Here is a 27,438-nt window from a genome sequence, read left to right as displayed (position 1 = left end):
TTTTCGATGTCCTAAAACAATATTAAACAAAGACAACATTCCCTCCCTGTGTGTGTGTGTGTGTGTCTGAGACAAACAGTGACACATTTTATTATTATTATTATTGACAGTTAACATAGAGATGAAATGTCACAACTACATGTTCATGTGATGCATTAAATCACCTGACAGTTTCTATGTCTGTTAGTAAATATTTTATTTCTCAAAGAGATAATGAATACATGAGAACAATTGACATTAAAGAATTACTGTGTTAACCACAACCAACATGTTGGATCTCTGTTTAGTTGTCACTGTGTTAACCACAACCAACATGCTGGATCTCTGTTTAGTTGTCACTGTGTTAACCACAACCAACATGCTGGATCTCTGTTTAGTTGTTACTGTGTTAACCACAACCAACATGTTGGATCTCTGTTTAGTTGTCACTGTGTTAACCACAACCAACATGCTGGATCTCTGTTTAGTTGTCACTGTGTTAACCACAATCAACATGTTGGATCTCTGTTTAGTTGTCACTGTGTTAACCACAACCAACATGCTGGATCTCTGTTTAGTTGTCACTGTGTTAACCACAACCAACATGTTGGATCTCTGTTTAGTTGTCACTGTGTTAACCACAACCAACATGCTGGATCTCTGTTTAGTTGTCACTGTGTTAACCACAACCAACATGCTGGATCTCTGTTTAGTTGTCACTGTGTTAACCACAACCAACATGCTGGATCTCTGTTTAGTTGTCCCTGTGTTGACCACAACCAACATGCTGGATCTCTGTTTAGTTGTCCCTGTGTTGACCACAATCAACATGTTGGATCTCTGTTTAGGGGTCAGTGCTCTAAAATGAGTCTCTCTGGGGAGAGAGAGGAGGGGGCCCTGCCTCTAAAATGCATCTCTCTGGGGGACATGACACCAAAGCTAAGAGGTAAGATGACAATTTTATGAAGAATTTATTAACTTTATTTCCAAAATAAATAGCTATCTTAAGATGAATGCAGTTACTGTAAATCTCTCTGGATAAGAGCATCTGCTAAATCAGGGGTTCTCAATCCGGGGTCTGTGGAGGTACTGCAGGGGTTCTCAATCCGGGGTCTGTGGAGGTACTGCAGGGGCTCCACGGCACCCTGACTGTACTCGTTGCAATGTAACACATTTGATAGAATTTTCACATGACACGACCACTTTGCCTACTCTTAATTATTGCCTAATATAATGGAATGCATATTTTCTTTACCAATTCTGATCGTTGTTACAAGAAGAATTTTGACAATATTCCCGTTATATCAACACACTCTTCACACCCGTTTAACAACTCTAAATAGCTTTGGCATAGTAGGCATCAAGTCCCTTGCCAATAATGTTGCCTGCAACGTTGCATACAATGTTCATTTTCATCGAACACAGATTACGCCCTAGATGTCTTCAATTGCCCAATTTATAGCCATGCCAAATTTAGGATAATTTTTTTTAACAATGTGATGTTGCGCTCCAAAGGGATAACTTGAAATAACATGATGTAGATAATTAAATAATCAAAAGATAAACGTGTTAATTTTACACTCTTAGAAAAGAAAGTTCTGATCAACGAAAGGTGAACGTTTTGAGGATGTGAACCCAGCAGACCTCCAGGGGTCAGATCAATTCCTCACGTTTTTTCCAGCGCCCGGCCCGGGATATAAACCAGCCACCTTTGGACCACAGGTCCAACTCCTGCCACAGCTCCAACTCCTTAGCCGCTGGACGAAAACCTGAGTTAATCTTGAGAAATTAGCATAAATTAATCTGCCAAAATGAAGACAAAACGCTTTGGAGACATACATGGTATCACTTGTTATACATAAGTATTATACATAAATCATTGCCAAAAGCACAAGACATATATTATTTATGGATTGACCATATAGAGATATAAAACATTATTTTTAACTACTGCAAAGCAATTACATGTGGCTCAGGAACCACTGACTCGCTGCATTATTCTATTGTATTATCAAGACACCTGCTGTTAACTCTTAACTACTTAGGACAGCTCACGAGGTGTTCTAAATATCTGCCGACTAGGTGGGACTAGAGACTTCATGCATAGCTTTAATTTATACCCATAAGTGTAACATAAGTGTAAAATGTCTTTATTCTCAGTACTTATACGACCAATTTTCTACTCTGAGACGCTTTGTGGACATGGGCCTAGATCTGAAAATATTGTTATAAAAAACGTAGAATGTTTGTTTAACATAATAATAAAAAATGAATATTACTAATTTAACCCACTGTAAACATTGGGTTTAGTTGATTGTGTTGCACTGCTCATGTCCACGTTCTGAAACTGCCCGCATCCCTGTACAGAAACAGATCTGTCCGCGTCCACGTACAGTGTGGCGCAAAGCATATTGTACCGATTCTGCGCAGAGTGGGCTGAGGTGATCTTGGGGAATAACGACAGAGTTTGTTACAGTGTTGAAACGCCGAAGTTTTATTGTTCAATTTCCTTTTTGCTTTACGGTCAGGGACCGTATGAGTGTAGCCAGATCCTTTTCACTCTCTATCCTTGTTTCATTTTGTGGTTCACTGGATTCGTCGTCATCATCGAGATGAGGGACAGACGAACGTCCTGCTAGCTAGCCAAGCTAGTCGGTACAGCTAGGTAAGCTAGCTAGCTACTCTACCAGCAGGATCCTAGTTATCCTAGCTTGTTGGTACAGTTAGGTAAGCTAGCTAGCTACTCTACCAGCAGCATCCTAGTTATCCTAGCTAGTCGGTACAGCTAGGTAAGCTAGCTAGCTACTCTACCAGCAGCATCCTAGTTATCCTAGCTAGTCGGTACAGCTAGGTAAGCTAGCCAGCTAGCTACTCGACCAGCAGCATCCTAGATATCCTAGCTAGTCGGTACAGCTAGGTAAGCTAGCTAGCTACTCTACCAGCAGCATCCTAGTTATCCTATCTAGTCGGTACAGCTAGGTAAGCTAGCTAGCTACTCTACCAGCAGCATCCTAGTTATCCTAGCTAGGTAAGCTAGCTAGCTACTCTACCAGCAGCATCCTAGTTATCCTAGCTAGTCGGTACAGCTAGGTAAGCTAGCTAGCTACTCTACCAGTAGCATCCTAGTTATCCTAGCTAGTCGGTACAGCTAGGTAAGCTAGCTAGCTACTCTACCAGCAGCATCCTAGTTATCCTAGCTAGTCGGTACAGCTCGGTAAGCTAGCTAGATACTCTACCAGCAGCATCCTAGCTAGTCGGTACAGCTAGGTAAGCTAGCTAGCTACTCTACCAGCAGCATCCTAGTTATCCTAGCTAGTCGGGTACAGCTAGGTAAGCTAGCTAGATACTCTACCAGCAGCATCCTAGTTATCGTAGCTAGTCTTTACAGCTAGGTAAGTTAGCTAGCTACTCTACCAGCAGCATCCTAGTTATCCAAGCTAGTCGGTACAGCTCGGTAAGCTAGCTAGCTATTCTACCAGCAGCATCCTAGTTATCCTAGCTAGTCGGTACAGCTCGGTAAGCTAGCTAGCTAGCTACTCTACCAGCAGCATCCCAGTTATCCTATCCTCCCTCTCTCGTTGACTGATGCTGGCTACCTCTGTCCGGTTCTCCTCTCTTCACTAGATGGACAGTAACTTTAGTGTTTAACCCCTCTGTGTCCAGGACCAAACTTTTGAATATTATTTTCAGGGCGCCTCAAGTAGGCTGGACATATTCCATTTTTAACAATGTTTTTTTCTGATGAAAACTAGTTAATTACATGGAGCCCAATTTCATAACATTACCTTATGTCCCTAGTAAGTAGTTCATTCCATCCACAAGAAGGCATAGTGCTGACACAAGCTTTTGGCGGGGCTGAGAATCTCTACTTTTCTAGGCTACCGCAGGTTAGAGCGCTGGACTTGTAACCGAAAGGAAAGGTTGGTAGATTGAATCCCTGAGCTGACAAGGAAAAAAAAAATCTGTCTTTCTGCCACTGAACAAGGCAGTTAACCCACTGTTCCTAGGCCATCATTGTAAATAAGAATTTGTTCTTAACTGACTTGCCTAGTTAAATAAAGGTAAAATTATCTAATGTAAAAAACACTATTTCAAATGTTGCTACATACGACCGAATTGAGACGGTCGGTCACATTTGACTGTAAAACCTAGCAGTACTACTGATTTCTCTGACAGTGAGGCAGAGATATATTATTACTGTGTATGTAGCATTTAGAAAAAAAACATGATTATTTGTCTCTGAAATGAAACCATCAAGTGATAGATTTTAAACAAATACATGTCTGTCATTGAACAACCCCATGCCATGATTAGATTGTCATAATTACAGCCGTGTTGAAGAGACCAAACTGCAGCAGGTGAAATGTAGATACTCATCTTTTTAATATATAAGAGCAAAGTATCCACGGGAAAAAACAATAAACAACAAAAAAAAAACGACTAACAGGCTACGTACCAAAAGACTATCACTATCTAACAGGAGCCTATCACTATCTAGCAGTAGCCTATCACTATCTAACAGGAGCCTATCACTATCTAGCAGTAGCCTATCACTATCTAACAGGAGCCTATCACTATCTAGCAGTAGCCTAGCACTATCTAACAGGAGCCTATCACTATCTAGCAGTAGCCTATCACTATCTAACAGGAGCCTATCACTATCTAGCAGTAGCCTATCACTATCTAACAGGAGCCTATCACTATCTAGCAGTAGCCTAGCACTATCTAACAGGAGCCTATCACTATCTAGCAGTAGCCTATCACTATCTAACAGGAGCCTATCACTATCTAGCAGTAGCCTATCACTATCTAACAGGAGCCTATCACTATCTAACAGGAGCCTATCACTATCTAGCAGTAGCCTATCACTATCTAACAGGAGCCTATCACTATCTAACAGGAGCCTATCACTATCTAGCAGTAGCCTATCACTATCTAACAGGAGCCTATCACTATCTAACAGGAGCCTATCACTATCTAACAGTAGCCTATCACTATCTAACAGGAGCCTATCACTATCTAACAGGAGCCTATCACTATCTAACAGGAGCCTATCACTATCTAGCAGTAGCCTATCACTATCTAGCAGTAGCCTATCACTATCTAGCAGTAGCCTATCACTATCTAGCAGTAGCCTATCACTATCTAACAGGAGCCTATCACTATCTAACAGGAGCCTATCACTATCTAACAGGAGCCTATCACTATCTAGCAGTAGCCTATCACTATCTAACAGGAGCCTATCACTATCTAACAGGAGCCTATCACTATCTAGCAGTAGCCTATCACTATCTAACAGGAGCCTATCACTATCTAGCAGTAGCCTATCACTATCTAACAGGAGCCTATCACTATCTAACAGGAGCCTATCACTATCTAGCAGTAGCCTATCACTATCTAACAGGAGCCTATCACTATCTAGCAGTAGCCTAGCACTATCTAACAGGAGCCTATCACTATCTAACAGTAACCTATCACTCGTTTTTATGTTTAACTTTAAATCAGTTAACGGTGTATCAATGAAAATCTGATACAGAGTGGAATGTACTGTTGACCAACCCATATATTTCAGCAGGGAAGTGTTCCTCACACCATCATTTCAAATGGTAGGACATGTGTCCTGTTGAAGCTAACTGGCTGATGGTAGGACATGTGTCCTGTTGAAGCTAACTGGCTGATGGTAGGACATGTGTCCTGTTGAAGCTTACTGGCTGATGGTAGGACATGTGTCCTGTTGAAGCTAACTGGCTGATGAAGTACAATAACCTAGTATGCCTATTTACAGCAGCATATTAGTAACGGTTGTTGCTGTGTTGAATGGACCAAACTGCAGACGGAATGTGGATACTCATCTTTTTAATATATACGAGCAAAGCATCCACAGGAAAAACAATAACTACTAACTACAGGCTAACAGGCTACATACAAACAAAAGACTAGCGGTGTTAGCACAACCACCCACAAACCCAAGTGACAAACATACTCCTAATTATATGACTCCCAATCAGGAACAATGATCACCAGCTGTCCCTGTTCGGGAGCCACACAGACCCACATAGAAATACAACACCCAGAACACACATACAGACATACTCTGCCACGTCCTGACCAAAACTACACAACACCCTCTGCTGGTCAGGACGTGACAGTACCCCCCCTAAAGGTGCCTACCCCGAATGCACCTAAAAAAAGAAACCACAAAATCCCCCAAAACCACAAGAAAAACAAATACAAATACCCCCTAAACAATAAGGGAGGGAAGGGAGGGTGGCTGCCGTCAACAACGGCACTGTGCTACACCCTCCCTCCCCAACTATCCTGGAGGTGGCTCTGGTTCCGGCCTCCTGCCCTCCAGGTTGTAGGCAGACTCATTGGGGTCCGGGTCGTAGACAGGCTCAATCCGCTGTGGATCGTGGGCAGGTTCCTTCATTTCCACGCTGTAGGCAAACTCATTCAATACACAGTTAGTCACATTCAGTTCTGAGTCGCAGGTAGACTCCTTCAGTTCCGGGTCGCAGGCAGACTCCCTCGGTTCCGGGTCGCAGGCAGACTCCCTCGGTTCCGGGTCGCAGGCAGACTCCCTCGGTTCCGGGTCGCAGGCAGACTCCCTCGGTTCCGGGTCGCAGGCAGTCTCCCTCGGTTCCGGGTCGCAGGCAGTCTCCCTCGGTTCCGGGTCGCAGGCAGTCTCCCTCGGTTCCGGACTAGACACTGGTGCCGGATACTCTGGACTGCACACTGGTGCCGGATACTCTGGACTGCACACTGGTGCCGGATACTCTGGACTGCACACTGGTGCCGGATACTCTGGACTGCACACTGGTGCCGGATACTCTGGACTGCACACTGGTGCCGGATACTCTGGACTGCACACTGGTGCCGGGCTCTTGAGGCTGGGCCGACGCACTGGAAGCCTGGTGCGTGGGGCTGGTAGAGGTGGTACCAGGCTGAAGACACGCACCCTAGGGCTAGTGCGAGGAGCGGGAACAGGCTGAATAGGACTAGGCCAACTCATGGGAAGCTTGGTCCGGGTTGCTGGTACTGGTCGTGCCAGACTGGAGGAACTCACTTCTGAGATAGCACGAGAGGCAGGAACCGGATAGACTGGGCCATGGAGGCGCACAGGTGGCCGTGACCGCCCCACCTGCACAACCCATCCTGGCTGGATGGAACTAACAGCCCTGTACGAGCGGGGTGCTGGTACAGGGCGAACTGGGCTGTGCAGGGGCCTGATGGTTGCCGTGCATAGAGCGGGAGTAGGGTAGCCTGGTCCTAGGAGGCGTACCGGCGACCAGACACGCTGCGCAGGCATCCTCCTACCAGGCTGGATGCCCACTCTAGCACGGCATCTGCGAGGGGCTGGAATGGCGCGCACCGGACTGTGCGTGCGTATGGGCGAGATAGTGCGCACCTCAGCGAAACACGGCGCCCTCCACTCCATACGCTCCTCCATGTACTCACGGGTAGCTGGCTTATGGCTCTTCCTAGGCCTAGCCAAACTACCCGTGTGCCCCCCCCAAAAAAATTATTGGGGGTGCCTCTCCGGCTTCCTCGCCAGTCATGTACCCCGGTAGCGTTCCCGGTCCTCACCAGCCTTTCGCCCCGGGCCCTCTCCGGCCAGAATCTGTTCCCAAGTCCATTTCTCACAAGTGTCCATGTCGAAGTCTATTTCCTCAGAATAGTCCATATATTCAGCGTCCTGCTCCCTTTTCCGCTGCTTGGTCTTGTTGTGGTGGGTGGTTCTGTCATAATTACAGCCATGTTGAAGAGACCAAACTGCAGCAAGTGAAATGTAGATACTCATCTTTTTAATATATAAGAGCAAAGTATCCACGGGGAAAAAACAATAAACAGAATGACTAATAACATGCTACGTACATCCCAAAAGACTAGCAGTGTCAGCACAACCACCCACAAACCCAAGTGACAAACATACTCCTAATTATATGACTCCCAATCAGGAACAACGATCACCAGCTGTCCCTGATCGGGAGCCATACAGACCCACATAGAAATACAACACCCAGAACACACATACACAGACATACTCTGCCACGTCCTGACCAAAACTACACAACACCCTCTGCTGGTCAGGACGTGACATAGATAGTGAAAAAACACACCAATCTCTTTCATAATTTCTTTAAACAATAAAAGCTAATTAAAGAACATTTCTGAAAATGGATATATAGCGTTTGGAATGAACCTCTTCTTATGTTTCCCCATCTGAGCTCAGAGTAGATGAGAGATGTGATGTTTGTCTCTGTTGTGTTGAAGCCCAATCAAGCAGGAGAGACCAGCCTCCCTGTACCCAGCTGTGTGTCCATGAAGAGTGACCGGTCTATGCTGCAACCTATAGCGTTTAGAGAGGGAGACTTTTCTACTGAACAAAGGTAAGAAGAACTCATGGGTCATGGTCAGTGAGTTAAAAAACACTCTCTCTAGTCATTTCTCCCATTTCTCCCATTATTTTTGTTGTTTTCATAATCCATCGGCTAATCCTTTTGTCCATTTTCGATGTCCTAAAACAATATTAAACAAAGACAACATTCCCTCCCTGTGTGTGTGTGTGTGTGTCTGAGACAAACAGTGACACATTTTATTATTATTATTATTGACAGTTAACATAGAGATGAAATGTCACAACTACATGTTCATGTGATGCATTAAATCACCTGACAGTTTCTATGTCTGTTAGTAAATATTTTATTTCTCAAAGAGATAATGAATACATGAGAACAATTGACATTAAAGAATTACTGTGTTAACCACAACCAACATGTTGGATCTCTGTTTAGTTGTCACTGTGTTAACCACAACCAACATGCTGGATCTCTGTTTAGTTGTCACTGTGTTAACCACAACCAACATGCTGGATCTCTGTTTAGTTGTTACTGTGTTAACCACAACCAACATGTTGGATCTCTGTTTAGTTGTCACTGTGTTAACCACAACCAACATGCTGGATCTCTGTTTAGTTGTCACTGTGTTAACCACAATCAACATGTTGGATCTCTGTTTAGTTGTCACTGTGTTAACCACAACCAACATGCTGGATCTCTGTTTAGTTGTCACTGTGTTAACCACAACCAACATGTTGGATCTCTGTTTAGTTGTCACTGTGTTAACCACAACCAACATGCTGGATCTCTGTTTAGTTGTCACTGTGTTAACCACAACCAACATGCTGGATCTCTGTTTAGTTGTCACTGTGTTAACCACAACCAACATGCTGGATCTCTGTTTAGTTGTCCCTGTGTTGACCACAACCAACATGCTGGATCTCTGTTTAGTTGTCCCTGTGTTGACCACAATCAACATGTTGGATCTCTGTTTAGGGGTCAGTGCTCTAAAATGAGTCTCTCTGGGGAGAGAGAGAGGGGGGGCCCTGCCTCTAAAATGCATCTCTCTGGGGGACATGACACCAAAGCTAAGAGGTAAGATGACAATTTTATGAAGAATTTATTAACTTTATTTCCAAAATAAATAGCTATCTTAAGATGAATGCAGTTACTGTAAATCTCTCTGGATAAGAGCATCTGCTAAATCAGGGGTTCTCAATCCGGGGTCTGTGGAGGTACTGCAGGGGTTCTCAATCCGGGGTCTGTGGAGGTACTGCAGGGGCTCCACGGCACCCTGACTGTACTCGTTGCAATGTAACACATTTGATAGAATTTTCACATGACACGACCACTTTGCCTACTCTTAATTATTGCCTAATATAATGGAATGCATATTTTCTTTACCAATTCTGATCGTTGTTACAAGAAGAATTTTGACAATATTCCCGTTATATCAACACACTCTTCACACCCGTTTAACAACTCTAAATAGCTTTGGCATAGTAGGCATCAAGTCCCTTGCCAATAATGTTGCCTGCAACGTTGCATACAATGTTCATTTTCATCGAACACAGATTACGCCTAGATGTCTTCAATTGCCCAATTTATAGCCATGCCAAATTTAGGATAATTTTTTTTAACAATGTGATGTTGCGCTCCAAAGGGATAACTTGAAATAACATGATGTAGATAATTAAATAATCAAAAGATAAACGTGTTAATTTTACACTCTTAGAAAAGAAGGTTCCTTATAGAACCAAAAAGGCTTCTATCACTTCCTTAATATATGGAACCACTAAAAGTTATATATATTTAGGTTCAGTGAAGAAGAACCTCTAGAGTTCTGATCAACGAAAGGTGAACGTTTTGAGGATATGAACCCAGCAGACCTCCAGGGGTCAGATCAATTCCTCACGCTTTTTCCAGCGCCCGGCCCGGGATATAAACCAGCCACCTTTGGACCACAGGTCCAACTCCTGCCACAGCTCCAACTCCTTAGCCGCTGGACGAAAACCTGAGTTAATCTTGAGAAATTAGCATAAATTAATCTGCCAAAATGAAGACAAAACGCTTTGGAGACATACATGGTATCACTTGTTATACATAAGTATTATACATAAATCATTGCCAAAAGTACAAGACATATATTATTTATGGATTGACCATATAGAGATATAAAACATTATTTTTAACTACTGCAAAGCAATTACATGTGGCTCAGGAACCACTGACTCGCTGCATTATTCTATTGTATTATCAAGACACCTGCTGTTAACTCTTAACTACTTAGGACAGCTCACGAGGTGTTCTAAATATCTGCCGACTAGGTGGGACTAGAGACTTCATGCATAGCTTTAATTTATACCCATAAGTGTAACATAAGTGTAAAATGTCTTTATTCTCAGTACTTATACGACCAATTTTCTACTCTGAGACGCTTTGTGGACATGGGCCTAGATCTGAAAATATTGTTATAAAAAAACGTAGAATGTTTGTTTAACATAATAATAAAAAATGAATATTACTAATTTAACCCACTGTAAACATTGGGTTTAGTTGATTGTGTTGCACTGCTCATGTCCACGTTCTGAAACTGCCCGCATCCCTGTACAGAAACAGATCTGTCCGCGTCCACGTACAGTGTGGCGCAAAGCATATTGTACCGGTTACGCGCAGAGTGGGCTGAGGTGATCTTGGGGAATAACGACAGAGTTTGTTACAGTGTTGAAACGCCGAAGTTTTATTGTTCAATTTCCTTTTTGCTTTACGGTCAGGGACCGTATGAGTGTAGCCAGATCCTTTTCACTCTCTATCCTTGTTTCATTTTGTGGTTCACTGGATTCGTCGTCATCATCGAGATGAGGGACAGACGAACGTCCTGCTAGCTAGCCAAGCTAGTCGGTACAGCTAGGTAAGCTAGCTAGCTACTCTACCAGCAGGATCCTAGTTATCCTAGCTTGTTGGTACAGTTAGGTAAGCTAGCTAGCTACTCTACCAGCAGCATCCTAGTTATCCTAGCTAGTCGGTACAGCTAGGTAAGCTAGCTAGCTACTCTACCAGCAGCATCCTAGTTATCCTAGCTAGTCGGTACAGCTAGGTAAGCTAGCTAGCTAGCTACTCGACCAGCAGCATCCTAGATATCCTAGCTAGTCGGTACAGCTAGGTAAGCTAGCTAGCTACTCTACCAGCAGCATCCTAGTTATCCTATCTAGTCGGTACAGCTAGGTAAGCTAGCTAGCTACTCTACCAGCAGCATCCTAGTTATCCTAGCTAGGTAAGCTAGCTAGCTACTCTACCAGCAGCATCCTAGTTATCCTAGCTAGTCGGTACAGCTAGGTAAGCTAGCTAGCTACTCTACCAGCAGCATCCTAGTTATCCTAGCTAGTCGGTACAGCTCGGTAAGCTAGCTAGATACTCTACCAGCAGCATCCTAGCTAGTCGGTACAGCTAGGTAAGCTAGCTAGCTACTCTACCAGCAGCATCCTAGTTATCCTAGCTAGTCGGTACAGCTAGGTAAGCTAGCTAGATACTCTACCAGCAGCATCCTAGTTATCGTAGCTAGTCTTTACAGCTAGGTAAGTTAGCTAGCTACTCTACCAGCAGCATCCTAGTTATCCAAGCTAGTCGGTACAGCTCGGTAAGCTAGCTAGCTATTCTACCAGCAGCATCCTAGTTATCCTAGCTAGTCGGTACAGCTCGGTAAGCTAGCTAGCTAGCTACTCTACCAGCAGCATCCCAGTTATCCTATCCTCCCTCTCTCGTTGACTGATGCTGGCTACCTCTGTCCGGTTCTCCTCTCTTCACTAGATGGACAGTAACTTTAGTGTTTAACCCCTCTGTGTCCAGGACCAAACTTTTGAATATTATTTTCAGGGCGCCTCAAGTAGGCTGGACATATTCCATTTTTAACAATGTTTTTTTCTGATGAAAACTAGTTAATTACATGGAGCCCAATTTCATAACATTACCTTATGTCCCTAGTAAGTAGTTCATTCCATCCACAAGAAGGCATAGTGCTGACACAAGCTTTTTGGCGGGGCTGAGAATCTCTACTTTTCTAGGCTACCGCAGGTTAGAGCGCTGGACTTGTAACCGAAAGGAAAGGTTGGTAGATTGAATCCCTGAGCTGACAAGGAAAAAAAAAATCTGTCTTTCTGCCACTGAACAAGGCAGTTAACCCACTGTTCCTAGGCCATCATTGTAAATAAGAATTTGTTCTTAACTGACTTGCCTAGTTAAATAAAGGTAAAATTATCTCATGTAAAAACACTATTTCAAATGTTGCTACATACGACCGAATTGAGACGGTCGGTCACATTTGACTGTAAAACCTAGCAGTACTACTGATTTCTCTGACAGTGAGGCAGAGATATATTATTACTGTGTATGTAGCATTTAGAAAAAAAACATGATTATTTGTCTCTGAAATGAAACCATCAAGTGATAGATTTTAAACAAATACATGTCTGTCATTGAACAACCCCATGCCATGATTAGATTGTCATAATTACAGCCGTGTTGAAGAGACCAAACTGCAGCAGGTGAAATGTAGATACTCATCTTTTTAATATATAAGAGCAAAGTATCCACGGGAAAAAACAATAAACAACAAAAAAAAAACGACTAACAGGCTACGTACCAAAAGACTATCACTATCTAACAGGAGCCTATCACTATCTAGCAGTAGCCTATCACTATCTAACAGGAGCCTATCACTATCTAGCAGTAGCCTATCACTATCTAACAGGAGCCTATCACTATCTAGCAGTAGCCTATCACTATCTAACAGGAGCCTATCACTATCTAGCAGTAACCTAGCACTATCTAACAGGAGCCTATCACTATCTAGCAGTAGCCTATCACTATCTAACAGGAGCCTATCACTATCTAGCAGTAGCCTATCACTATCTAACAGGAGCCTATCACTATCTAGCAGTAGCCTAGCACTATCTAACAGGAGCCTATCACTATCTAGCAGTAGCCTATCACTATCTAACAGGAGCCTATCACTATCTAGCAGTAGCCTATCACTATCTAACAGGAGCCTATCACTATCTAACAGGAGCCTATCACTATCTAACAGTAACCTATCACTCGTTTTTATGTTTAACTTTAAATCAGTTAACGGTGTATCAATGAAAATCTGATACAGAGTGGAATGTACTGTTGACCAACCCATATATTTCAGCAGGGAAGTGTTCCTCACACCATCATTTCAAATGGTAGGACATGTGTCCTGTTGAAGCTAACTGGCTGATGGTAGGACATGTGCCCTGTTGAAGCTAACTGGCTGATGGTAGGACATGTGTCCTGTTGAAGCTAACTGGCTGATGGTAGGACATGTGTCCTGTTGAAGCTTACTGGCTGATGGTAGGACATGTGTCCTGTTGAAGCTTACTGGCTGATGGTAGGACATGTGTCCTGTTGAAGTAAACTGGCTGATGGTAGGACATGTGTCCTGTTAAAGCTAACTGGCTGATGGTAGGACATGTGTCCTGTTGAAGCTTACTGGCTGATGGTAGGACATGTGTCCTGTTGAAGCTTACTGGCTGATGGTAGGACATGTGTCCTGTTGAAGCTTACTGGCTGATGGTAGGACATGTGTCCTGTTGAAGCTAACTGGCTGATGAAGTACAATAACCTAGTATGCCTATTTACAGCAGCATATTAGTAACGGTTGTTGTCGTGTTGAATGGACCAAACTGCAGACGGAATGTGGATACTCATCTTTTTAATATATACGAGCAAAGCATCCACAGGAAAAACAATAACTACTAACTACAGGCTAACAGGCTACATACAAACAAAAGACTAGCGGTGTTAGCACAACCACCCACAAACCCAAGTGACAAACATACTCCTAAATATATGACTAACAATCAGGAACAACGATCCCCAGCTGTTCCTGATCAGGAGTCACAAGACTAACACAGAAACAGACATACTAGACAACACATACAGACTTCTTCTGCCACGTCCTGACCAAAATACTACACCACTACTCCCTCTACTGGTCAGGACGTGACAGTACCCCCTAAAGGTGCAGACCCCGGAATGCACCTTAAAAGAAAACACAAAAATCCCCAATACCACAACAAAAAATAATACCCCCTAAACAAAAAAAGGGAGGGAAGGGAGGGTGGCTGCCGTCAACGACAGCACTGTGCTACACCCTCCCTCCCCAACCCACCTATCCTGGAGGTGGCTCTGGTTCCGGCCTCCTGCCCTCCAGGTTGTAGGCAGACTCATTGGGGTCCTGGTCGTAGACAGACTCAATTTGTTGTGGCTCGTGGGCAGGTTCCCTCATTTCCACACTGTAGGCAGACTCATTTACAACACAGTTAGTCAATTTCAGTTCCGGGTCGCAGGCAGACTCACCCGGTTCCGGGTCACAAGCAGACCCCCTCGGTTCCGGGTTGCAGGCAGGCTCCCTCGGTTCCGGGTCACAGGCAGACCCCTCTGGTTCCGGGTCGCAGGCAGTCTCCCCTCGGTTCCGGACTAGACACTGTTGCCGGATACTCTGGACTGCACACTGTTGCCGGATACTCTGGACTGCACACTGGTGCCGGATACTCTGGACTGCACACTGGTGCCGGATACTCTGGACTGCACACTGGTGCCGGATACTCTGGACTGCACACTGGTGCCGGGCTCTTGAGGCTGGGCCGACGCACTGGAGGCCTGGTGCGTGGGGCTGGTAGAGGTGGTACCAGGCTGAAGACACGCACCCTAGGGCTAGTGCGAGGAGCGGGGAACAGGCTGAATAGGACTAGGCCGACTCATGCTCTATTTGGATAGACAGTGAGAATTCAGTACATAACTGTCTTGTTATCAGAAATATGCTGTGCTGAACACCATGGTAATAGAGGTGAGGTTATGGACATTATGAGGATAATGGATATAGGAGGTTGAATGGCCATATAAAGGGTGTAGAATGTTTTAGTTGTATATTTCCCAGGTCCTCAAGGCTCCAAAATCAATATAAAACAGTTTTTATAAACATTTACATACATACACTTGTTTTCTGCCATGAAGCTCTATACACCCCTAGAAAACCTTATATTTTAACAAGCCTTTTCTGGTCATGGAATCCCCAAAATTATTTGTTTTGTTTTTGGGAGCTCAGACTTGTGGCTTGGCACAAAATATATTTGGGGTGAATCAGACATATTTGTGCAATCCCATCCCCCTGGTGGCTATGGGGTACATATCAATTTACAGGCATATTATTATGATATTGGCAAATATATTTGATAAGAATCCAATTAGGGTTCGAAAAATAAACTACAAAATGTGGCCATATTTGTAGTTCCCAGTCAATGATGATTTCAGAAAACACAGATATTGCAAATGCAAACGTCAAAGTGATTCAAATGAATGACAGATGCAGCTACAACAATTGATGAAGACTATCAGACAGGTGCAGCTACAATAATTGATGAAGACTATCAGACAGATGCAGCTACAATAATTGATGAAGACTATCAGACAGATGCAGCTCCAATAATTGATGAAGACTATCAGACAGGTGCAGCTGCAATAATTGATGAAGACTATGAGACAGATGCAGCTACAATAATTGATGAAGACTATGAGACAGGTGCAGCTACAATAATTGATGAAGACTATGAGACAGATGCAGCTACAATAATTGAAGACTATCAGACAGGTGCAGCTACAATAATTGATGAAGACTATGAGACAGATGCAGCTACAATAATTGAAGACTATCAGACAGGTGCAGCTACAATAATTGATGAAGACTATGAGACAGGTGCAACTACAATAATTGATGAAGACTATCAGACAGATGCCGCTACAATAATTGATGAAGACTATCAGACAGGTGCAGCTACAATAATTGATGAAGACTATGAGACAGATGCAGCTACAATAATTGATGAAGACTATGAGACAGATGCAGCTACAATAATTGATGAAGACTATGAGAAGGATGCAGATACAATAATTGATGAAGACTATCAGACAGGTGCAGCTACAATAATTGATGAAGACTATCAGACAGGTGCAGCTACAATAATTGATGAAGACTATCAGACAGATGCAGCTACAATAATTGATGAAGACTATCAGACAGATGCAGCTCCAATAATTGATGAAGACTATCAGACAGGTGCAGCTGCAATAATTGATGAAGACTATGAGACAGATGCAGCTACAATAATTGATGAAGACTATGAGACAGGTGCAGCTACAATAATTGATGAAGACTATGAGACAGATGCAGCTACAATAATTGAAGACTATCCGACAGGTGCAGCTACAATAATTGATGAAGACTATGAGACAGATGCAGCTACAATAATTGAAGACTATCAGACAGGTGCAGCTACAATAATTGATGAAGACTATGAGACAGGTGCAACTACAATAATTGATGAAGACTATCAGACAGATGCCGCTACAATAATTGATGAAGACTATCAGACAGGTGCAGCTACAATAATTGATGAAGACTATGAGACAGATGCAGCTGCAATAATTGATGAAGACTATGAGAAGGATGCAGCTACAATAATTGATGAAGACTATGAGACAGATGCAGCTACAATAATTGATGAAGACTATGAGAAGGATGCAGCTACAATAATTGATGAAGACTATGAGACAGATGCAGCTACAATAATTGATGAAGACTATGAGACAGATGCAGCTACAATAATTGATGAAGACTATGAGAAGGATGCAGATACAATAATTGATGAAGACTATGAGACAGGTGCAGCTACAATAATTGATGAAGACTATCAGAAAGTAATAATACAAATCTGATACCTTTCCAACAAAGGAAGTATCAACGTCACGCAACATAACCTTAGCAGGGATCCAAACCTGCATGTTGACCATTCTCCCTCTTTATATGTCAGATAACCTTAGCAGGGATCCAAACCTGCATGTTGACCATTCTCCCTCTTTATATGTCAGATAACCTTAGCAGGGATCCAAACCTGCATGTTGACCATTCTCCCTCTTTATATGTCAGATAACCTTAGCAGGGATCCAAACCTGCATGTTGACCATTCTCCCTCTTTATATGTATTGTATTCTACCACCTGATAGAATGGTAATGTATTGTATTATTACACCTGATAGAATGGTAATGTATTGTATTCTACCACCTGATAGAATGGTAATGTATTATATTCTACCACCTGATAGAATGGTAATGTATTGTATTCTACCACCTGATAGAATGGTAATGTATTGTATTCTACCACCTGATAGAATGGTAATGTATTGTATTCTACCACCTGATAGAATGGTAATGTATTGTATTATTACACCTGATAGAATGGTAATGTATTGTATTCTACCACCTGATAGAATGGTAATGTATTATATTCTACCACCTGATAGAATGGTAATGTATTGTATTATTACACCTGATAGAATGGTAATGTATTGTATTCTACCACCTGATAGAATGGTAATGTATTGTATTCTACCACCTGATAGAATGGTAATGTATTGTATTATTACACCTCATAGAATGGTAATGTATTGTATTCTACCACCTGATAGAATGGTAATGTATTATATTCTACCACCTGATAGAATGGTAATGTATTGTATTCTACCACCTGATAGAATGGTAATGTATTGTATTATTACACCTGATAGAATGGTAATGTATTGTATTCTACCACCTGATAGAATGGTAATGTATTGTATTCTACCACCTGATAGAATGGTAATGTATTGTATTATTACACCTCATAGAATGGTAATGTATTGTATTCTACCACCTGATAGAATGGTAATGTATTTTAGTCGTTGCCTCAGACATAGCAATACATGCTGTTGATAACTTGGTTGACTTTCACTGTCATTGCTGGTACATTAATAAACAACTAAGATAACATGCTGTACTATAGAGATGGCAGCCCAGACTAGCATTGTGGACAGTGACAAATGGAAGATAGGTCCATGTACCTTTGCACTCATTTGGTTTCTGTCTTTCTGGCCCTCTGCAGTGCCAGTGTCCTCCTCCATGTTATTTGGTTTCTGTCTTTCTGGCCCTCTGCAGTGCCAGTGTCCCCCTCCATGTTATTTGGTTTCTGTCTTTCTGGCCCTCTGCAGTGCCAGTGTCCTCCTCCATGTTATTTGGTTTCTGTCTTTCTGTTCCTCTGCAGTGCCAGTGTACTCCTCCATGTTATTTGGTTTCTGTCTTTCTGGCCCTCTGCAGTGCCAGTGTCCTCCTCCATGGTCACAATGGACCCCTGCTTCTCTTCCACTGTGAACTTCAACCTGAATGAACACACACAGACATGATTGGTATTGAAACTCTTAGGTGGCACATACAAATTATTTGCTGGTCCAAATTAACACCCTTCCCCTCCTCCTTGGCCCTGACTTAACCTTTAGATTATTCTGAAGGGTCTGGATAGGTATAATCAGGAAAGTGGTGGAGCTTACACCATATTGCTTACACCTTTCACATATACAAACATCTAAGGGTTAGGGCCAAGGGAAAGAGTTAGGTAGTGAACTGGGAACAGCTGATTCTCTATGGGCAAAGAGTTAGGTAGTGAACTGATTCTCTATGGGCAAAGAGTTAGGTAGTGAACTGATTCTCTATGGGTAAAGAGTTAGGTAGTGAACTGATTCACTATGGGTAAAGAGTTAGGTAGTGAACTGATTCACTATGGGTAAAGAGTTAGGTAGTGAACTGATTCTCTATGGGCAAAGAGTTAGGTAGTGAACTGATTCTCTATGGGTAAAGAGTTAGGTAGTGAACTGATTCTCTATGGGTAAAGAGTTAGGTAGTGAACTGATTCACTATGGGTAAAGAGTTAGGTAGTGAACTGATTCTCTATGGGTAAAGAGTTAGGTAGTGAACTGATTCTGTATGGGTAAAGAGTTAGGTAGTGAACGGATTCTCTATGGGTAAAGAGTTAGGTAGTGAACTGATTCTCTATGGGTAAAGAGTTAGGTAGTGAACTGATTCTCTATGGGTAAAGCCCAAACCACACGGGGAGCCTTTTTATACGTGTGTGAACAAGCATGGTAATAGAATGCATGGGAGTCAATGAGAGAAGACAGACAGGCTGTGAGCGTTACTCTGGTAATAGAATGCATGGGAGTCAATGAGAGAAGACAGACAGGCTGTGAGTGTTACTCTGGTAATATAATGCATGGGAGTCAATGAGGGAAAATAGACAGGCTACGGGCATCAACGGCATCACAAATATATAGAAAGCCAAATTAGAAAGCTATTTTCTCGTGGCGCAATGCTGGTAAAATGAGCTGATGAACTCACAGAAAATAGACTGTTTCTGCATTGTTACCGAGTCTGGAATTGTGAAGTGCAGGTTTGCCGTTTTCATCAGGAATCTTGTTCCAAAGGCAGCTCTGCAGAGTGGTGACTAGCTGCCACAGACACAAAGTCATAAAATCTGTTTTTAAACCCTAACCACAATGCTAACCCTAATGCCTAACCCAGGGTTCTCCAACTGGCGGCCCGCGGGCCAAATCTGGCCCGCCAACAACATTATTTGGCCGCTACAAAGCCCACCAAATAAATTAATATTTTGTTCATTCAAAAAATCAATTAAAAATGTTTTATCTTGCACCTGAGATGCAAAAAGTCCCAAAAGCAATGTCCCAAGAAGGATGTGACCTCACTACATTATGCAAAAGTTACATTTTTAACTTCATTCATGAGGGCGGCAGGATAGCCTAGTGGTTAGAGCATTGGACTAGTAACCGAAAGGTACAAATCTGTTGTTCTGCCGCTGAATAAGGCAGTTAACCCACATTTCCTAGGCCGTCATTGAAAACAAGAATGTTCTTAACTGACTTGCCTAGTTAAATAAAAAAATGGAGAGAGAATGCAGGAGACAGTCAACTAATAAAGCAGGCCATTTAGTGGTGTTGAAATGTAAAGCTGCAACCACAGCGTAATCAATAGGAGGTGAACAGTGCCTGGTGCTGAAAATATAGACTTGTTATGCAAGTGGCGCCAATCAACAGGTGGAGAAAAACTACACCAGTCGAGTAATTCATTTCAACAATAATCTTCATTTTAATTTGACTTTACAAACAACAAGAGGGCTTAATTTGAGTCAATGTCTTCAGAGCGAAGGCCCATATAAATAACTGTCTGTGCTAGGCTATGTGGCTGAACAGCATCTTTCACAAGAAAACAAAATGGCCTGATAGAAGAGGGATTTGTATTTATTTATTAGGCCGACTTACAACTGCATCATGGCCAAAAAGGCAGCATCCTACATAAAACAATAATTTAAGAAAAACAGGTGATGTCTGTGTCTGAGTGTCTGTAGCCCTGTATCAGGAGTCTGGGATAACCTGAGTGTCTGTAGCCCTGTATCAGAGTGACCAGAGTAACCTGAGTGTCTGTAGCCCTGTATCAGAGTGACCATAGTAACCTGAGTGTCTGTAGCCCTGTATCAGAGTGACCAGAGTAACCTGAGTGTCTGTAGCCCTGTATCAGAGTGACCATAGTAACCTGAGTGTCTGTAGCCCTGTATCAGGAGTCTGGGATAACCTGAGTGTCTGTAGCCCTGTATCAGAGTGACCAGAGTAACCTGAGTGTCTGTAGCCCTGTATCAGAGTGACCAGAGTAACCTGAGTGTCTGTAGCCCTGTATCAGAGTGACCAGAGTAACCTGAGTGTCTGTAGCCCTGTATCAGGAGTGACCAGAGTAACCTGAGTGTCTGTAGCCCTGTATCAGAGTGACCAGAGTAACCTGAGTGTCTGTAGCCCTGTATCAGAGTAACCTGAGTGTCTGTAGCCCTGTACCAGAGTGACCAGAGTAACCTGAGTGTCTGTAGCCCTGTACCAGAGTGACCAGAGTAACCTGAGTGTCTGTAGCCCTGTATCAGAATGACCATAGTAACCTGAGTGTCTGTAGCCCTGTATCAGGAGTGACCATAGTAACCTGAGTGTCTGTAGCCCTGTATCAGGAGTCTGGGATAACCTGAGTGTCTGTAGCCCTGTATCAGGAGTGACCAGAGTAACCTGAGTGTCTGTAGCCCTGTATCAGAGTGACCATAGTAACCTGAGTGTCTGTAGCCCTGTATCAGGAGTCTGGGATAACCTGAGTGTCTGTAGCCCTGTATCAGAGTGACCAGAGTAACCTGAGTGTCTGTAGCCCTGTATCAGAGTGACCAGAGTAACCTGAGTGTCTGTAGCCCTGTACCAGGAATGACCATAGTAACCTGAGTGTCTGTAGCCCTGTATCAGAGTGACCAGAGTAACCTGAGTGTCTGTAGCCCTGTACCAGAGTGACCATAGTAACCTGAGTGTCTGTAGCCCTGTACCAGAGTGACCAGAGTAACCTGAGTGTCTGTAGCCCTGTATCAGAGTGACCATAGTAACCTGAGTGTCTGTAGCCCTGTACCAGGAGTGACCAGAGTAACCTGAGTGTCTGTAGCCCTGTATCAGAGTGACCAGAGTAACCTGAGTGTCTGTAGCCCTGTACCAGAGTGACCATAGTAACCTGAGTGTCTGTAGCCCTGTATCAGAGTAACCTGAGTAACCTGAGTGTCTGTAGCCCTGTATCAGGAGTCTGGGATAACCTGAGTGTCTGTAGCCCTGTACCAGGAGTCTGGGGTAACCTGAGTGTCTGTAGCCCTGTATCAGAGTGACCATAGTAACCTGAGTGTCTGTAGCCCTGTACCAGGAGTCTGGGATAACCTGAGTGTCTGTAGCCCTGTATCAGGAGTCTGGGGGTAACCTGAGTGTCTGTAGCCCTGTATCAGGAGTGACCAGAGTAACCTGAGTGTCTGTAGCCCTGTACCAGGAGTCTGGGATAACCTGAGTGTCTGTAGCCCTGTACCAGGAGTCTGGGATAACCTGAGTGTCTGTAGCCCTGTACCAGGAGTCTGGGATGACCTGAGTGTCTGTAGCCCTGTACCAGGAGTCTGGGATAACCTGAGTGTCTGTAGCCCTGTACCAGGAGTCTGGGATGACCTGCTCCTGTAACGATAAAACAAACAGAAAATACTGTCATCATGAGACCTAAAATAGCCATTGATAAGCACTAATAATCACAATAATAATAATAACAATAATAACAATTATAATAATAATAATAATAATTACTATAATGTTAGTAGCCTATATGACTATTTATTAAATACTAAGTTATTTACTTAATGGGAAAAGTTGCATTTCCCCTCGGACACGATCTTGTGGATGTCAGGTGAGAGGGATGTGATGTTGATGCCCAGGCAGTCCTCCATTGACTAATGTGAAAGTCGGGTTCCTGTCGTGAGTCTTGATTGACTCATGTGAAAGCTGGTTCCTGTCGTGAGTCTTGATTGACTCATGTGAAAGCCGTTTCCTGTCGTGAGTCTTGATTGCGTTCAAAGAGTAAAAGGAGGAGTTGCAGGAGTCGATCCAAACATTGTTAGCACTTAAAAGGCAAGTATCTTTATTGTGCTGTATTCCTCTGAGCTGCCACCCAAAACACACACAAGGACTCGGCACTCCATGAGTGCATCTCTGATTTGGCTCGATGGTTGGAATTCAATCAGATCAGTTTGAATTGCGGCCTAATCCAGCGAGGGTATCGTTTTCTTAGCAAGGGAGGAGAATTCCCCACCTGGGCGGACTGTGAAAGAATCTCGAACAAACGCACTGATATCAGATCTGGTGGAGAAGTTGTCCCTCAGCTATTTGATGAAATCTTCCAAATCGGCCTGGTCTCTCTCTGCCTGTCGTTTCTTCAGTGTGCTGAAGTGCAGTAGCCTTCCAGAGGACAAGTCCAAATCCAACAACTCAAGCTTCCTAGTAAAGGCCTCAAGTCCACGACTGTTTTCCCTCTTCCTTGTAACTGCAGATTTAACCCGTTTAAGTTACAGAATGTCGCCAAAAAAAACAACATTAGAGAGGAATTCCTCAGAATACGAAGGAGGTCAGCTGCTGCCCTCATTTAGATTTTTCTGACTAAATCCACAACCTGGTCATGAAGCTCACAGAATGGCTCTAGAGCTTTTCCTTTACTCAGCCAGCGCACGTTGTTGTGAAGCAGGAGATCATCCTGGATGGCCTCTTCTTTAAAGTCATTTCCATGAAAATAACGGACATATACACACAACTGTGCTACATCGGTGTTGTCAGTTCTCTCATCAATAGCCAGGGGAAAATGCTCAGCCTGACTGAGCACCTCCAGAACAATCCTATGCAGATCATCCTTCAGAGCACAGACACACTGTCTGGCTGTTGTCACAGACAGGGGCACCTGTTTGACAGACGCAATTATTCTATCCATAGACTTGTCTGTAGACAATTCCTCCAAAACTGTCACCATGCTCTTTTTAAACAGCTCTGCTTCTGTGAAGGGCATGTTGTGTTTGGTTAGAACCCAGGATGCTTTTAGGAAAGCACTTGGACCTTCTGTTGTTGGATCAGGCCACGAAGGAGGATTCTACTGCTGTGTTTGTAGGTTGTAGTTAATGCTTCAGTGTTTCTGCTTCGGGCCCCTGTCTGGGCGGAAGTCCACTTTGAAAGTACCATGCTTAGATTCATAATGCCGTCTGAGATTGAATTCTTTGCAAACAGTGACATTTTTATTACAACAAGACACACTGGCTTGGCATTGGAGAAAGATGGTCAGATGAATGGATATCTCTCTCTCCGTTCTTCCCTGAAACTTTGATTTTCATTATCCACATTTGTTTTGTTACTTTTTGAGAGCGACATGTTCTCTTGCTATCAAGCTCATTGTTCTGAATGAATGTTGATATTAATAAAGTAGTGTTGACTACAGTAGGCTACGTAGACCTGTTTTCCCCACCAATCAACACACAGAGAAATAAACAAAAAGTTATAATTGAATAGAGATAATGGTGATTTTATGAACTTAATCAGATCTAAATTATTTATTGTCACTGAATGTATTATCTACTAATCAAATGTTGTAAACATGTTGTTCAATTTGTAGTGTAGGCGTATTAATTGTGCTAATATTATATGCTAATTATGTTCTGGCCCGCGACTTTAACTCAGAAAAAAATTATCCCGATGTCACGTCCTGACCATAGAAAGCTGTTCTTTTCTATGGTAGAGTAGGTCAGGGCGTGACAGGGGGGTTTCTAGTTTAGTTTTTCTATGTTGTTTTCTAGTTTTGTATTTCTATGTTGGGTTTTGTTTGGGATGATCTCCAATTAGAGGCAGCTGGTCATCATTGTCTCTAATTGGAGACCATACTTAAGTAGGTGTTTTTCCCAACTGGTTTTGTGGGAGATTGTTTTTGAGTAGTGTATGTTTCACCTCTGCGTCACGGTTTGTTGTTTTTTTGTTCTTTAGTTTATGTGTATGTATTGCATAGTTTCACAGTTCAATAAAATATGTGGAACGATAATCACGCTGCACTTTGGTCCGCTCCTCTCTAAGACAACCGTGACACCCGAAGCCAAATCTAGTTGACAAACCCTGTTTTATAGTATGTCATGGCCTTTTCTGGACAACTGAGGTTATGTTTATGATATACTATGGTGTTGTGCCACTAGACTTTGACCAGATATTATTGCATCCAAAGATCAACTGCACCTAGAACATAGATACAGAGCCACTTGTTATCAGGAAGCTGCTCTCTCAGCACAACGGAAAATATCTCAATGACTTGACATGTTCTGGCTGTGAATTCAGGCTACAAGGTAAGAATCTTCCCAGTGATTATTGTAAAGTGTGTAGAGAAATTAAATGTATGGTTTTATTTTATTATACTGAATGACAGTAAAACACTCAGATCTAAAAGTCCATTTCACCTGGGACAGTTATGTGACAGTTCAATCATACAAAATGGCGCTAACTGGGCGTAGGCAAGTCAAATTCAAAAACATATTGTTCATATATTCGTATATTGTGGTTATTTTACAATTTGTATATTTTTATGTATAAGTTGTAAATCGTCTTTCAAAATATCGTAAAATTTGTTTTCTAAACTACAATGAGCTCCTCTTTCCTGTGTAATTTGGTATGAAACCACTGAACATACTTTTCTTAACATTGTTATTATGAACTGAATTCAGTAACAGCATAATAATATCATACCTGTTGAACAAAGCAACACACTAGAATGAGAGGAATTATTAAAAGAGAAAGTTAGACATTATTATTATTATTATTATTATTATCTATTAATTAAATCACCTGACTGTTTCTATGTCTGTTAGTAAATGTTTTATTTCTAAGAGATAATGAATACATGAGAACAATTGACATTCAATAATTAGTTGGCCCTGTGTTAACCACAACCAACATGTTGGATCTCTGTTTAGTTGTCACTGTGTTAACCACAACCAACATGCTGGATCTCTGTTTAGTTGTCACTGTGTTAACCACAACCAACATGCTGGATCTCTGTTTAGTTGTCACTGTGTTAACCACAACCAACATGTTGGATCTCTGTTTAGTTGTTACTGTGTTAACCACAACCAACATGCTGGATCTCTGTTTAGTTGTCACTGTGTTAACCACAACCAACATGTTGGATCTCTGTTTAGTTGTTACTGTGTTGACCACAACCAACATGCTGGATCTCTGTTTAGTTGTCACTGTGTTAACCACAACCAACATGCTGGATCTCTGTTTACAGGGGTCAGTGCTCTAAAATGAGTCTCTCTGGGGAGAGAGAGGAGGGGGGCCCTGCCTCTAAAATGAGTCTCTCTGGGGAGAGAGAGGAGGGGGGCCCTGCCTCTAAAATGAGTCTCTCTGGGGAGAGAGAGGAGGGGGCCCCTGCCTCCAAAATGCATCTCTCTGGGGGACGTGACACCAAAGCTAAGAGGTGAGATAACAATTTTATGAATAATTTATTAAGTTTATTTCCAAAATAAATAGCTATCTTAAGGTGAATGCAGTTACTGTAAATCTCTCTGGATAAGAGCATCTGCTAAATCAGGGGTTCTCAATCCGGGGTCTGCGGAGGTACTGCAGGGTTTCTGCAGGAAGCGCGGGGAGTGGTGGTGTATCCAGGGAGAAAACTAAACTAATATTCTGAAATGTCATTGTGGTCTTATGTTCCCATCTATTGGAATTATTTAGCAACTGCAGTAGTGCTGAAAAAATGTGTTATTCCTTACTAAAGTAGTAATTACTGAGAATTACTAGTTAAATTTTATCACTTACAATCATAAAATAACAACTTATACCATAACAAACAATTAAACTGACATAAACCAAAATCACTATATATGTAGTTATTTAGTTAATGACCAAATTGAGCCGGTCGGTCACATTTGAGAGTGAGGGAGATATATAGCATTTTGCATAAAAAAACATGATTTTTGTCTCTCTGAAATGAAACCATCAAGTGATAGATTTTAAACAAATCCTTGTCTGTGAGAGATGTAATAATTAATACATAATTTTTAAACAATAAAAGCTCATTTCTGTAAAGTGATATGTTGCGTTTTGGTACTCTTCTTATGTTCCCCATCTGAGATCAGAGTAGATGAGAGATGTAATGTTTGTCTCTGTTGTGTTGAAGACCAATCAAGCAGGAGAGACCAGCCTCCCCTGTTCCCAGCTGTGTGTCCATGAAGAGTGACCTGTCTATGGATCGTCCTATATTCTTTAGAGAGGGAGACTTTTCTACTGAACAAAGGTAAGAAGAACTCATGGGTCATGGTCAGTGAGTTAAACAACACTGTCTCTAGTCATTTCTCCTACTTTAGTCCATTTTCATAGTCCTAAAACAGTGTGTGTGTGTGTGTGTGTGTGTGTGTGTGTGTGTGTGTGTGTGTGTGTGTGTGTGTGTGTGTGTACTGTAATCTCATGTTTTGTCCACAGAAACCAACAGGAGAGATCAGAGTCAGAGATTCTCAGTGGTCAGTCTTCCCAGAGTCATCAAACAGACCTGGACTCTATATTCAGTGTATGTGATCCTGTTATGAACATTTGATTTTGTTTACCTCAAGTAAAGTTGATCTGTCAATTATTCATTAATGTGTTAATGAGAAAGCATTTCTTCTCTTGCTTAACTTATTTACTTGATTAATTTCAGTTGCTTGAAGAGAAAATGATGACATTTGTGAAGAACGAGCTGAAGATGTTCAAGAGGATTCTTAGTTCTGAACTCCCAGAAGGCTTTGAGAGTCAGAAGCAGGAGGAGGAAGTGGTGGATGCTGAA

At 42.5% G+C, this 27,438-nt stretch overlaps 2 long non-coding RNA genes across 3 annotated transcripts; both read left to right on the top strand.

The window, feature by feature from the left end:
* Window positions 1–887: 887 nt before the first annotated feature.
* On the top strand, window positions 888–2,111 carry LOC123732607 (uncharacterized). The gene is made up of 2 exons (XR_006763303.1): window positions 888–925; window positions 1,661–2,111. It is a non-coding gene; the product is annotated as an uncharacterized lncRNA (long non-coding RNA).
* Window positions 2,112–8,325: 6,214 nt separating this feature from the next.
* Window positions 8,326–27,166, top strand: LOC123732606 (uncharacterized). 2 transcript variants are annotated; one of them, XR_006763301.1, is made up of 3 exons: window positions 8,326–8,369; window positions 26,797–26,913; window positions 27,099–27,166. It is a non-coding gene; the product is annotated as an uncharacterized lncRNA (long non-coding RNA). The 2 variants fall into 2 exon arrangements; XR_006763302.1 differs by lacking the exon at window positions 8,326–8,369 and adding an exon at window positions 9,357–9,413.
* Window positions 27,167–27,438: the final 272 nt, after the last annotated feature.

This window comes from Salmo salar, unplaced genomic scaffold, assembly GCF_905237065.1.
Source record: "Salmo salar unplaced genomic scaffold, Ssal_v3.1, whole genome shotgun sequence".
NCBI classification, from domain to species: Eukaryota; Metazoa; Chordata; class Actinopteri; order Salmoniformes; family Salmonidae; genus Salmo; species Salmo salar.
This window is presented reverse-complemented; position numbering and strand designations above follow the sequence as displayed.